This window comes from Anas acuta, chromosome 13 (assembly GCF_963932015.1).
Source record: "Anas acuta chromosome 13, bAnaAcu1.1, whole genome shotgun sequence".
In the NCBI taxonomy this organism is placed as follows: domain Eukaryota; kingdom Metazoa; phylum Chordata; class Aves; order Anseriformes; family Anatidae; genus Anas; species Anas acuta.
In genome coordinates, this window is record NC_088991.1 from 13,721,099 (window position 1) to 13,734,555 (window position 13,457).

The 13,457-nt window shown below is 43.8% G+C and overlaps 1 protein-coding gene across 2 annotated transcripts in view; it reads right to left on the reverse strand.

The window, feature by feature from the left end:
* Positions 1–13,457, reverse strand: part of GPC3 (glypican 3) — a 144,826-nt gene that overhangs the window by 65,743 nt on the left and 65,626 nt on the right. The window lies entirely within an intron of this gene.

The following is a 13,457-nucleotide window of genomic DNA, read 5'->3' on the forward strand; positions in this document are numbered from 1 at the left end:
TTAGAATAACAGAGCGTCTGTCACACCAGCGCCCGTGGTGACGCTCAGCACATGCTGCAGATGCTGGGGGACTCCTGCAGTTACCCGACCTGGTTACACTGAAGGCCATCACCACAGTCTCCAGACCCCAAGGGCGGTAAGGATGTCTTTGTAAGAAGGAAATATAACCACGCACTTCATTTTTCATCATATCCTCCACACAGAGCGGAGCGCCACAAGACGCTTTGCAGAGGCTCAGCGCTGCAGCGGGAACACATGGCTTGGGGAAGACCCATCAGCACCCCCGCATGCTGCATGAGGGCTCAAACAGCTGAAATCAGCTGGGGACTGCCATGGCATTCCCATTACAGCATGCCACCCCATGCCCACTGACATTCAGTGCTCGATGTGTACGTGTGCCAGGGCACCTGAGGTGTCCCACTGCGGCTCCCACCCCGGCTCCGACCCAGCTCCTCCACCACGTGGATGCCCTTTCGCTCATAGAAGCCGTGACCTCAGTTTGAGTCGAGCCCTTTCAAATGTGCATAAAATAATGCAAACAAGATGTTTCTTCTTTCTAGTGTCCCCAGTATGCAGCATTTAATCCACCAGAGAAAGCTGCTTTGTGTTTAAGGAAAAGGCTGTTTATTGTTATTTATAGGTAGAGAGGAAGCTGGGCTAAATGAACACAGTTGTTCATTCTGCATTTATAATCTATGACATTCAATTAAAGCACAACTTTTGAAGTCAGTGTTTCCCTCCAGTGTTTTGTTAATTCCGTATTTAACACAAAATTGGGTATTTCATTTCTTATGGTCAGAGCTAGGCAGCAGACTGCAGGGCATGAGCCTGGTGCCCTAGCACAGCCAACTGCCAGGATTAGTCAAGCAAAAAAAAAGCGTTTGCTTAATTTTCAGCACACGCTTATGCAGTTTTCCCAAGTGGAGACATTTCCTGGAACTGGGCCCCATAGCATACTAATGTACCCATTATGTTTTTAAGTTAGATCTATGCAATATGATGTTTCTTAGACAACCGAGCCATGGCTTTATTCCTGGAAAGAGACGGCAGCCTTGCCTGAAAAATGACAACATAGCAAAGCGAAAACATGGAAGCAAAATCCAGAGCACAGCAGGAGTGAGCCAGACTAACCAAAGCCATGTCGAGGAGCAGTACTCAGTGCCCAAAACCCAACCCTTTATCTGAAGCTCCGAGGCCCCAATGCACCAAGCAGCTCCCACAGGGCACGACTGCTCCCAGCCTCCTGCTGCTATCATGCCTCTAGGACTCTGAGGCCCAGAGGAGGTTAAAGTTCCCAACCCAACCACCTGATTTCAAAGCCATTGCTGAAAGAAAGACCTCGATAGAAAATCTGGACTCAAAGTAATGAAACTTACTTCTGCTAAGGATATTACATACAATGCAATTATACAGTTGTGCACGCTACTATACCATTACTACTGCAGGTCCCAGGAGGACCCTCCCATTGCAGAGAGTTTTATCTATCCCAATGCAGTCTGGGATAAAGTTTGGGATGAGTCCCAATGTAAAGGTTTGAGGGATTATCAGTTTCTACCACGAATTTTCTGCATCTCTACCTGTTGCACAGCACCAATGTACAAACAAGCCCTTTGAGCGCACCAAGTTCAGCACATGCTATGAGCCCAGGCTCTCAGCGGCAGCAGCAAGAAGGCTGCAACTCACCCAGGGGCAGCAGCCAGGAACCGGAGTCTGGGGCAGCCCTGCCACCCATGGGGGTCACCCCTTGCAATGTGCCACCAACACCGAGGGGGCTGTGGAAGGGAGAAACAACACAGGGCAAACACGGGAATGAGGAGGGCTCAAGGCAAGCGGGGTTTGTCATTTGCTATTTTCCTTCCCTGAGTTAATTGGTTTCCTTTGCAGATTTCTGTGGATTTTAATATCATACTGCATTTTTTGCCTATGGCACTACAGAAACGAACAATCAGGGAAATAAATTCCTAGCAGCTTAATTTAGAGAGAAAAAACAGATACCTGCTGTCAGTCTGGAACATAAGCCAGCAACCTGGAGACAGGGCCTGCAAGAGATTATTTAAGAGCAGCAGTGTCAGCTGGGTTGCAAATGTGGTCAATATCCCCTGGCCAACTTGCCCCCTGTAGCCTCAAGCAGAGATTCAATTATTCTTTAAGAAATACATTGATAAATAATTAAAAAGTTACTGCATGACTTTTTAAACCAGACTGATTCAATTTTGGAAGTATAAAGACATTATAATGTGTCAGCTAGCAATTAGCTACTGTACACTGTTTATTCTTGAATATAATCTTTGGGTAGAAGGGTAATATTCTTGGAAACGCAGCATTAACTTGTTCCTCAATGACTTTAATATGGCTCCTTTCAAATTACTGCTCATAAAATCTCGGGGAAGAAAAAATCTACTGATGATATCCACATCTCCTTAATTAGTTCTCTTTCTATCAGGAATCCAATAGCATAATATTTATACAAAAGAGAGCATGCAAAGCTTACTGCTAACACTGCTTTAACTGGTGATGTCAAAACAAGCAGGTAAAAAGCATTGCTTGTTTTGCAATCCGTGCAGATCTGCACTCACAGGTATACACAACTTTTTAGATTTACACTTCAATAAACTCTTGTACTGAAACCATCCCAAAGGTTTTTTACACCGCAAACAGCGTTTTTTGCTATAAAACACCCTCCTCCCTTTCCATGCTGGGAAGGGGCAATGGAGCTGAACAGAAAAGCCTCCAGCCCCAAAGCCCTCAGTATTCGGCAATCCCCCCCATCCAACCATCCCTTACAGAGGACCACAACCCTACTTATTTTAACTTTCCCACAGGAACAGCCCCCAGCAGCCATCTTCTGCCGTCTCCAACCTCCTTTCATGTTCTCATAGACTATTTCTGCTAAAACAACAAGGCTGTAGGCACCAAAGCTCATCAGATCATTTCAGCAGTTTTTAAGCTGCTTAGTATCTTCAGCAGAGTAATAACAACACTTCATGTTCCAGCTAAGCCCAGAGGACTGCCAGGGTTCATTATCTGGCCACCTCCACACCCGAGAGGCAGTGATGAGCAGCCTCGAGGGACACAGGAGCCCTCCCAGGAGGGTCTCCTTGCTGAGGGGTGCACAGGGCTCTGCCCATGGCAGTGCTGCAACCTCACAGAGCAAAGACTAAAATAAAAGTGCAATAATTGTTAATAACAGAAAGTGGTAAAAAATTCTCAGCACAGCAGAGATTAGCTGGTGGTAAAATTAATCCATTCAAGGCTAACAAAGGCTTCAGGAGGGCCCTGTGTTCTTCATTCACAGGGATTTTATTCATCTTTTGATTTTTTTCTCAGTTTTGAAGCAACTAGATCCATTTGTATTTTTTTCCTCTTGGCAGCCAGTTCTAGCCTTATCCAATTAAAGGTCAGCACCAAGATAATTTACCCAAAACATGGCAGACAAGGTAAAAAGACTCCTATTAGATTTTTGCTCACGATAAAGGAATTACATTCTTCCCAAAGACAAATCAGGCTTATTGAAAATGTAAATCATTATTTTCTATAAAGATGTTTATACCTTCAGGGCTTTTTCTTAGACTTTGTTGTAACACATCTTGTTTTTACATGTACTGTGGTTAGTACAATTGAATTAAAGAATGACTTACAGCAGTAGATTAGGTTCTGCTTGATTGAGAATATATTTATAATGGAAATCGGTATGCACTTTTAACCTCGTTACAATGCTACTTTATGTCTGATTAATATATTAAAGCAACTCATTCAGCAATAAGCTGTTTGCAGACAATTGAAATGAATTTGATTTTTTAATCACAATTCCTTTATTGACATTGACAAACTAATGTCTAGAATCTGATTATCAGAAGTAAATTCCAACAAATTTATACCCAAGTATCCTAAAACACAGGGAGAAAGCACTGGACTGAAAGATTCTTTAAATGCATTTTTTAATATCTTCACTTTGTGCTCACTTTACAAGTTTCCACAACTCACCAAAAAGATAAAATTGTACCAAAATCTCCAGGTAGAAAATGCTCCAGAAGTGGTTACTTGCTCCTAACCAGTGGGGAAACAGGCTGGGCAAAGCCACCCCGGCATCACCTTCTGGAGCCCCCACTGTCCTCAAGCACCCCCAGCTCCCTAGGCTGTTCCTCAGAGAGGAGACGAGGAAGGACGATTTCAATACCATCACAGGCAGGTGCAATATCAAATACCTGCTCTCTGGTGCTCTGCGGAGCAGCTGCATGAAGTTTATTTGTACAGTGACACCGATCAATACACGCTATCCAAGAGTTAATAAGGTTTAGAAAGAAGTAACTCAGAGCATGCCAGTCACCCTCAAATTATCATCAGTAACCACTGGGCTCACTTGCTCTATCCCTTTCCAGGTCAGTGTCTAAGAGCATAATCTCTACCACAGCAGATAGCAGAGATGAGAATTAGGTGTGAAAATTGATTAGGTTAGAAAGATATACACCTGCATAAAGAATTGCTAAATTCACCAACTGCAAGTTTGATTTTTTTTTCCCCCTCTTTAAATAGGAATAACTGTGCCAAAGTAGCTGTAGGCTATCAACACAGCTTTCTGCAGCCAGCCTGCTCTTGCTCAAATGAGTCTTTCAAAGAATAATTCAGTTAGCAGCAAACTTTACCCTCACGCGTACATCTGAGAGCAGGCTCTGCGCCCTCAGGGATTTATTAGTTGGGGAAACACAACAGGTAGAGATGATAAACGCCACCACTGTGTTCTGCCACAATCCAAAGAGGCTGAAAGCTCAGGCTGCCAGCAGCAAGGGGTGCACGTACCGAAGTGGACAGTTGAAAAATCTGCCTCAACTCTTTTTTTTTTTTTTTTTTTATAAATGTATTTGTAGACGGTATCTTTCATGTCCAGTACCTCAAAGCTACTTTATAATAAGATGTAAAAATGATATAACGTACAGCTCTGAGCATTTACCACATGCCAGCAGAGAATTCAAAATGAAGCAGAGTACTCATTGCAACCTCGTACCTCATTTTCTGCAGTGCAAAACAAAACACTGCTGATCTGCTTGGGCAGCTCTGGGCACTATTTCTGCTTTGCAGAGGGCCACTTTTAAGTTTCTGTTTTGTTCTCGGTGCATTCATCAGCATTGCTAATAGAACAGTTGGTTATAGTTTTAAGGCAGCAACACTCACGGGGGTTACTGTCACTGGAAGTAAACTCAGAGCAGTTAACATGAAGGATGCCCTGTGAATGACCTCAGATGGAGTTCTTGGTAGAAACTGCAGTCATGGATAATGAAGCCAAAAGAGGGGTTAGCGCAAAAAGCATTAATAGATGGATATTTGTGAGCATGAGTCTGGCATTGCAAAGCTGTGGGACTTAGCAAGGACACAATCTTTGAGAAAGGAAATGGACCAGAATACATTTTGCAAATAAGGAATCTATGCTCATAGAGGACGCCCGAGGCTGCAGCAATCTGGATGACAAGCAAGGGAGCTGTGTCCGCAGGGGTGACATTTTATCTCTATGTTAAAACAAAGATATCCAGCCAGTTTTGAGAAAATCTCAGACACAGCTCCCTGATTCCCCAATTAAGCTTAGAGAGCAATGCTTGTCTGAATGGAAGAAAGATCTGGACAGAGCTAAATACAAAGCAAGGCAGCTCGTGCTACCTTCCCCAGGGCTCATCCAAAGCCTGGCAGGTCTGTCTGGACCTGGCTCCAACATTGCCCCAGCAGCAGAAGCCAGGGGATGTAATGAGTACTGGTCACAAGAAAGTATGTGGGGGATAGGGCTTACTACCCAGTATGAAAGCTGTTTCATCCCTTCTCACCAACAGTGAGACTGTGCTCTGCGTAAAAATCTGTCACCAACTCTTAGGAACAGTTCCTCTCCCACTTTACATGGATCTCCACTTCTCCCCCGAAGAGCAAACACAAGCTCCACACATCCACCTGCTAGGCTGTCTGCTCTTATACCCAGCGATTTCCTCCCATGCAGCCACACACTTGGACTCAACCCAGACACAAAAATGCCTCCAAGTCACAGCCACTACCTAAATGCCTCGGGATTTTTCTGACACTGTGATCTTCGGTTCAACTTAAATTATTTTATTCTCTCAAATTCATTTGCTTCAAATCTTCACATTATGTCCTTGATCGATATAGCTTACTATAAAATGATGCAGTTTGAACCTCTGAAGCCTAAGGTCCAGCACCCAAGGAACACAGACTCCCTTACACCCCTTCCTGCAATAGTCTGTTTTAGATATGATCACCAGCTCTCCTTTTCTACATCCCAAGCATCCCATGTTCAGCTGTCAAACACAGCTGTCATGGGAGCTAGAAATGACAAGAGAAACTAGGCTCCATTAGGACAACTCTGACCTAACTGAAACCAGGACATCCGTGCAGTAAAGTTGTATAAAGTTGCACAGCTGTATGCAATCATTTCCAACAGTTAAGACAGTTTGCTCTGCCACCGTTTCTGCTAGCTCTTACCACTAATATCAAGGCATCGCAGGACCAAATATCTTCTTTAATGTTTGGGAGCCAGTTGCACAACAACAAACCAGCTCCTCCACTAAAATAAGGAATAGGCCAAGTCACAGTATGCACAAACAGGTACACAGAACCAGCAATTAATCTGTACGAGATCTGTAGGCTTCTTGTGACTTCAGATGAGAAAAGATGCAAGACATCCTGCCGCGTGCAGCCTGCACGCATCTCACTCACACCACAGCCAGCACATGATTTGAAGTGAAGTCAAGCCGGGCTCAGTGGGCACCATATAATATTCCCACCCATAAAATGCAGCAGCCTTAAAAAGCTCTTTTTATACCGCAGACTGGCAGGCATAAAGTTGCCACCAACTGTGTGATCTGCCTCTGACTGAAGTCAACGAAAAGATCTGTGTGAGCTTCGAAGCAAAGTTAGGTTTGGCATCAAACATGTTGTCGGAGGATGCTCCCCATGCTGCTGCGCATGCATACAAGGAGGAGGGCGCAGCAGCAGCAGCTACCTTCCACTTTTAATTGACAAAAGCATCACTGGAAATTCCACTGAAATGCCACAACATGCCAGGGGCCAGCACACATCCAATTAAAAGGACAGAAGAGCAAAAAAGGAGAGGACAACATAAAAGTTATGAATAGAAGCAAAATCAAATGCTATTTTAAATAAAACCCATGTTGTTATTCAATGGCATTTCCCCTGGCTTTGCACCAGCAGGTTTGAGCATTGCTGGCCACATCTGCTGCTTCCACCTAGCGGCCCTGCGTGCTCATGGCTGAACCCAATTTGGTGACAAACCGCACCCAGAGCCCCATCGTGCTGCCAGAGCGATCAGGAGGCAAGGGCAACACGCCACTTTGCCCATGCTGGAGCCCAAAAGAAAATGGGCAAGGCTAACCAACGACTGCAACATGTGAAAATGTGCTGTGTCCTTTAGAAACAGAGCTTTTGTTAGCAGAATTAACTAACTGTGTAACAACAGTGACCTTCCTCCCTAGGCCAGACCGGGGTTACCTTTCAGTAGGCTGAAAATAACCTCTGAGCTTCACTCCTATTGGGGGTCAAGAGCATCCATGCCAAGGTCACTTCCAAAAGCAAGACACAGACCCGTGATTCACTCATGCACATTTGAGCAGCGTTAAACCTACAATCTAAGGCCAGAAGCAGTATGCCAGAGTCGCTTGATCAAAGTTTTTTGATACTGGGTTGCAAAACTGCAGGTGTGAATAATTTTTGTCCTTGTTCTTTTAGAACCAGCTAAGCCACCAACAACGTAGGGATTTATAGATCAAAATCAATGCTTTACTATTCAGTGCTTCGCTACATGCTTCCCAACTATCAGAAAAATCTTTAATATCTGAACCTCTTCAGACAACTAATCATAATAATCCCAAGATATTTTCACAGGAACCGGAACTTTGCTGATACTGTCCTTAGTGATCAGGTTTATTTTCATCCTGCAGCAGGAACAGATGCTTGCTTTAACATGCCTTATCAGGCACATTACACTGCATTATCACAAAATGGTTAACAGAAGTACATGATAAATGCACCTTGGGATAACTATGAGTGGGTCTGAGCTTACTGAAAACCAAAACCTCACCAGCATTTCCAGCTTTAAGTGAAAAATGGAGCTAGCTACCAGCAAGCATTAGAGAGCAGCCTGAGGATTAAACTTTTCCGATAAAGAAACTGAAAATACAGAGGCAGTACATCCAGCTGACTATCCCATGAGCTATGCCAACAGAAAGCAACCCGCATTAAAAGTACAAAGAAACCGATCTCAGTGTCTCAAAGGGAATGACTTCTCGAACAGCGCTGTAATTTCAAAGCTTGCCTCAGAAGTCTCTTGCCAGCTCCAGCACAGAAAGAAATCCATTAACAGATAGGAAAACTTGCCAGGGCTCCCTGCCACCACCCCAGCAGTGTAATCCATGGAGCAAAGCAGCTTCCAGCTTGGTACCGAGGAAGCTGCCTCCAAAGCAGCCCCTGGGCAGCACCCAGGGCAAACTGCACCAGCCCCACTGCTGGATGCTCCACAAATGCACTGAATCATCACATGTGGAGAGAGATGTCATTTTCATCCCTGCAAAAACTCCTTTACTTATGTATTCTTGAATTCCATTCCTGTGCATCTGCAGGTGCTGCAAATTTCCACACTAATTTGCAACAGCAGTGCTTCTCTCAATGGTGCTTCTAGCAATCAAAGTAGTCAATTATATTTTCAGCATGCTCAGGATCTCCTTAGTAGGGTTCCCAAAGAAGTGAAGTGCAAATGAGGCCCAGTTCACCTGGCCCTGCCCACTCTGGGGGTCTCCCAGCAGCTTCACATGGCCAACACCACAGCTGGGTTCAGACCCAGCACTCAGCCTGCAGTGGGGCAGCTGAGCTCTCCACCTCCACAAAACAAAAAAAACACAAACCCAGCCTACCCAGCTGCCTTGCACAGTGGCTTCACCTTCTCTCCTCACCAGCTCTGCAGCACCACTATATCACCTATTTAACCCAAACCTGAGCAGTGTTTTATAAGTGTTTGCAGCGAAGTGAAGGAGTAGGATCTATTCACAGTGCAAGCACATCAAGAACGGCACCCTGCTCCTAACTCGCTGGTTCCCTTCCTCCAACATGTTCCCCCCCTCTGACCACAAACCGTTGAACAAAGGTCTGGCTACCCTCGTTTGTAATTCACCTAGACTTTCTAGAAACTCAGCCATCAATCCTAACTGAATAAAAATGTTTTGCTGAGCTCCCTGCTGTTTTCTTTCTATGCAATACTCCGCCAACAGAGAGCTGTGCACCTCTAATGTAAGGCAAGCAGCAAAGTCTCAGCAGCTCTGTCAGCCCATGGCTTTGTGTTTATAGCGAAAGATAAAAATCTGAAGCTTACTGATATGTTTTTGAGTGGCAGGTTTGTCGGTGTTTTTCATAATTTACTTTTGCTATGAAACTTGCAAGACCAATCAGAAAGATCTTGTATTCCTTTGCAGCCTGCTCTTATTCCTTGGTTTGGCTGTGCTACAAACATATCAGCTGCAGAGAATCTTTTGTGTCCAACCTTAATTACACTGGCAGGTACAGGTCCTGCCACACAGAGAATCTGCTGCGCAAGTCAGGGATCAGCACCCTGCAATTCCAGGTCCAGAGGTACACCACAAGACAGTTAAAGGGCAGGAGAAGTCCTGCCAGCCCCATGAGAAGGGCTGGGAAGTGACATGTGCCCTGCCAGACCTGTATCTCAATGTAGCTAATAAAGCCAAAACTGAATCATTTTCGCTGATGAATCTCATCTGCAGTGCATACCCCCTGCCCTTCACATGCAGTATGTGGCTGGAGCATCAACTCAAGCCACCCACTTTTTCTCCTTTGGGTCTCGCTGGGCTATGCATTGCCTTTTTCCCCGGTCTGTTGGGATGGATTCAAAACCCTAATGAGTTACAGGGAGGAAAAAAAATATTTATGTAGACAACTTACTATCTGTGTCAAGTCAACAATCTTCACCTCAACTCTACAACCTTCCAAAATAAAATTGCGGTGCTGGCTTAAGGTAGGGAGTCCCAGAGGAGGATCAATGATTAGCTACGTGAAACACCCAGACCTATTGTCTCTCATGGACTTTCAACAAGAGAGAAAACATTAACTTCAAGAGGTGAGGGGATTGAATATTTTATGACATTTATTTGTAGTGCATCTCTGTCTTTTTTTGTGGTAGAAAGCACAGACCGACTATAATTGCTGCTCCCTGCATTCATGATTAAAATATCTAGAAGACATAGAAGTACTAGGCACTGTTTCAACATGGAAGAAAGTATCAGACAGGAAAATCTATAGTTTATAAATATAGTGCTAGACAGAATATTTTTCCCAATCTACCCGGAGACTCAGCCTACTTGACAAAGTATTTTAATAGCATAGTTTAGGGGGTGCCACTTTTAAACAGAAAAGTTGTAGAAATTATTAAACCTAACACCACCATTGCTGACAAATTAACTATTAAAGCAAGGCTTTGGGAGGGAACTGCCTCCTGCCATAATGCTGTGGAATTCATTCTTCTGCATTGCCATTTGTTCACCAGGAACACCGCTGGTTTACGTTTAAATACATGCCTGAAGGCACGTGATTTCCACATGCAGAGCAACAGCAGCATGACTCCGTGTCTTAGGGTCTGCAGAGCTCCACAGAAACCTCCCTAGAGGCTCTGCAACACCTCTGGAGCTGAGGTTCAAACGCCTTCTTGTAGTTTAGTCTGCTGCAAGCTACAAAATGGGTCTAGATCCTTCTGCAAATACCTGCAACACAGCCTAAGGGCGGCAAAGAGGGACAGAGGAGCAGCCACGTGGAAGAAGGATGCTTTGCTGGGTAATACCCACACTGATCTAAAACAACCAGGAAAAAACAGTACCATTGTAGAAGTGCCACCAAAGACAAAACAAAGAAGTCTAAAGGACAGAAAAGGGCAGTAGTGTTGTTATTCAGGCTATAATCACTATGGACATGGAAGATAAGCTTTCCATAATTCCAGTAGATTTTAATGACAATTAAATAACCTCTGATTATGCTTAATAACATATAGGTGAATTGAACTTTGCCTACAGAAATGCTTGTGGCCAAGGTCAGAAATAAAACAGGATGATACAAAAAGCCAGCAATAGAGTAAAGCCCCACAGTTTCAAAGACAACTCCTGTGGCATTTTAGACTTTGATATGGTTATGGTATCTAAAAACAATCATATTTACAGGATAACAGAAACTACAACTGTTTGCTTCCAGGTATATTCTTTGAAACTTGATATGTGCTGATAAGTTTAACAGAGAAACTTTCATTCCAGCACAACCAAAAAAATTGCATTCTATCACTTACGGGCAGAGATGTTTACCCCAGATCCCAGACACATACAGACCAACAGAGCTGGGCCATCTGCAACACTGTAGTTATAACTGTCAGCTCTTCCATCACTGCCCTGTTCCTCTACTGAACAGCTCACAGCTTCATTTGTAAAAAAGTTCCTCCGGGCTCAGGTTTGACATAAGAGTTTGAGCTGAGCAACAGCGGTATTTTAAGAATAAACTTTAAAGACCCATTGGCCGTCTTCTTTTAGTGACAACTGATACATACTTGGCTTGCTTGCCTTGGATTTTTTCCTCTGCACTCCTGTAACTCAAAAATGTCTTTAGATCAAATAAAAAGAATCTCTCAAGTATTAAATAATCAAGAGGAGTTATGCTGAAGTACCTAACTATATATGGCACTAATGAATTCAAACTACTCTGTCAAGTACAAAAGCACTGAATTGTTATGTGGTGCTCAGTGTTGTTGTTTTTTATTATTATTATTATTATTAATATTTACAAGGAAGTCAACTTATGTTCTGATTTAGCAAAGGATGGGCAGATAATGGCTCTACTGCCATGGCTTGTGTTAACTTCAGCAGCTCTTTGTCTACTTGTCCTCCCACAAACACATTTTCAGTAGACAGATCAAGGTCTCTATTTGATAATATAATTGACAGTCATGTTCCTTCACTGTATACGTGGAAGTCTTCAAGAAATAAATAAATAAATAAATAAATAAACAAACATTTTTAATGTTGTGCCAACAAGGAAATAATATGGGATTAAAAACTTCTTATTTTAGGACCATACAGCAACACATACTGCACAACCTGGCACGGAGCCCATACGGGCGGTATTTCCATTCTGCCTTCCCATCTACAAGCGCACAGTGTTTACTGGTGCAAAACGTTTAGGATGCTTTCACTCACTGTTGAATATGGCTTTCAATCTTTTGAGAACAAATACAATGTTCTACACACATTACGTGTAGAAGGAAGTTTTGTTTCTTACTGCCCTGAAAATGCCAATTGGGCTCACAGTTTAGCTAGGTTTTCCCTCATATACTTCACCACCACTTGTAAATGAGTTGTCTATCCCACCTGCCCTAAAGCTAAACCTACAATTACATCTCTGCTCCTTTGCTGTTCCTGAGAAGGATGAAAGGTTCTGACTAGCTGAAGCTTCATTCCTTGATCATGCAACACTGAAGAAAAACGTAACAAAATTAAAATACAAAATAAAGCAAATTTCAGAGTGTTGTCTGTGAATTTATGCACTTTGTCCTCCTTAGCATCAGCTATGCGGAAACTCCAGGCCAGGCTACTAGCAGAGCAGCTTCTCTGTCCTCTAGCACAGCTGTTACTTCCCTGGCTCCAAAATATCAGAAGTTGTGCCTGGTAGAGCTGCTACCCTGGGACCCGGAACCTCCCAGTGGTCTGAGGAGTGCAAGAAATGCTTGGCAGGCTGCTGTTAGGGATTTTCTGCAGGGAGGAGCTAAGGTATGCAGTCTTTGACAAGCAGCTTAAAAAACAGTGTCCTGTAAAGTACCTCAGAGGCCTGGTCACAGCCACCTCCTGGTCACCACAAGATGTGCAATGTAGCTTCCTGGAGATTTGGTCCCTAAGTCTCTCCCAAGCAATAAAGGGAGTTTGCACCATATGTGCCAAACTACCCCAGGGATGTGAAACCACCAAGGTGCCACCACATCAGTCCACAGTCCTCATACGGCACATCTCAGGCAATCAGTGAGCAAAAGCAGCACATAAAACGGCATAGAAGAGCGCTGTTGGCTGAATGCCACATAGGTCAAAATCCATAATCCAATCCATTTCCATGGCCCGAAAAAAGATAAGTTACTTACAGTGCAAGTACTACAGTGACCTACATAGACACAATTCTTTTGTAAACAGGAGTCAAGAATGACAGGAACAAGCAGCTAACAGGGAAACGGTGGCAGATTTTAATCACTGTTGGCTTTAAGCAAAGCGTAACAACATTCCCGCACCTTTGCCCACATCCCCAGCTCTACTCTACCTGCATGGAGCAATCAACTGTGTCCCAAGAAAATCTCTTTTGCGAAACAAGCGTTATGTTACCACATTCCATTTATCCTTGGCATTCAAACAGAGCGGCACTAT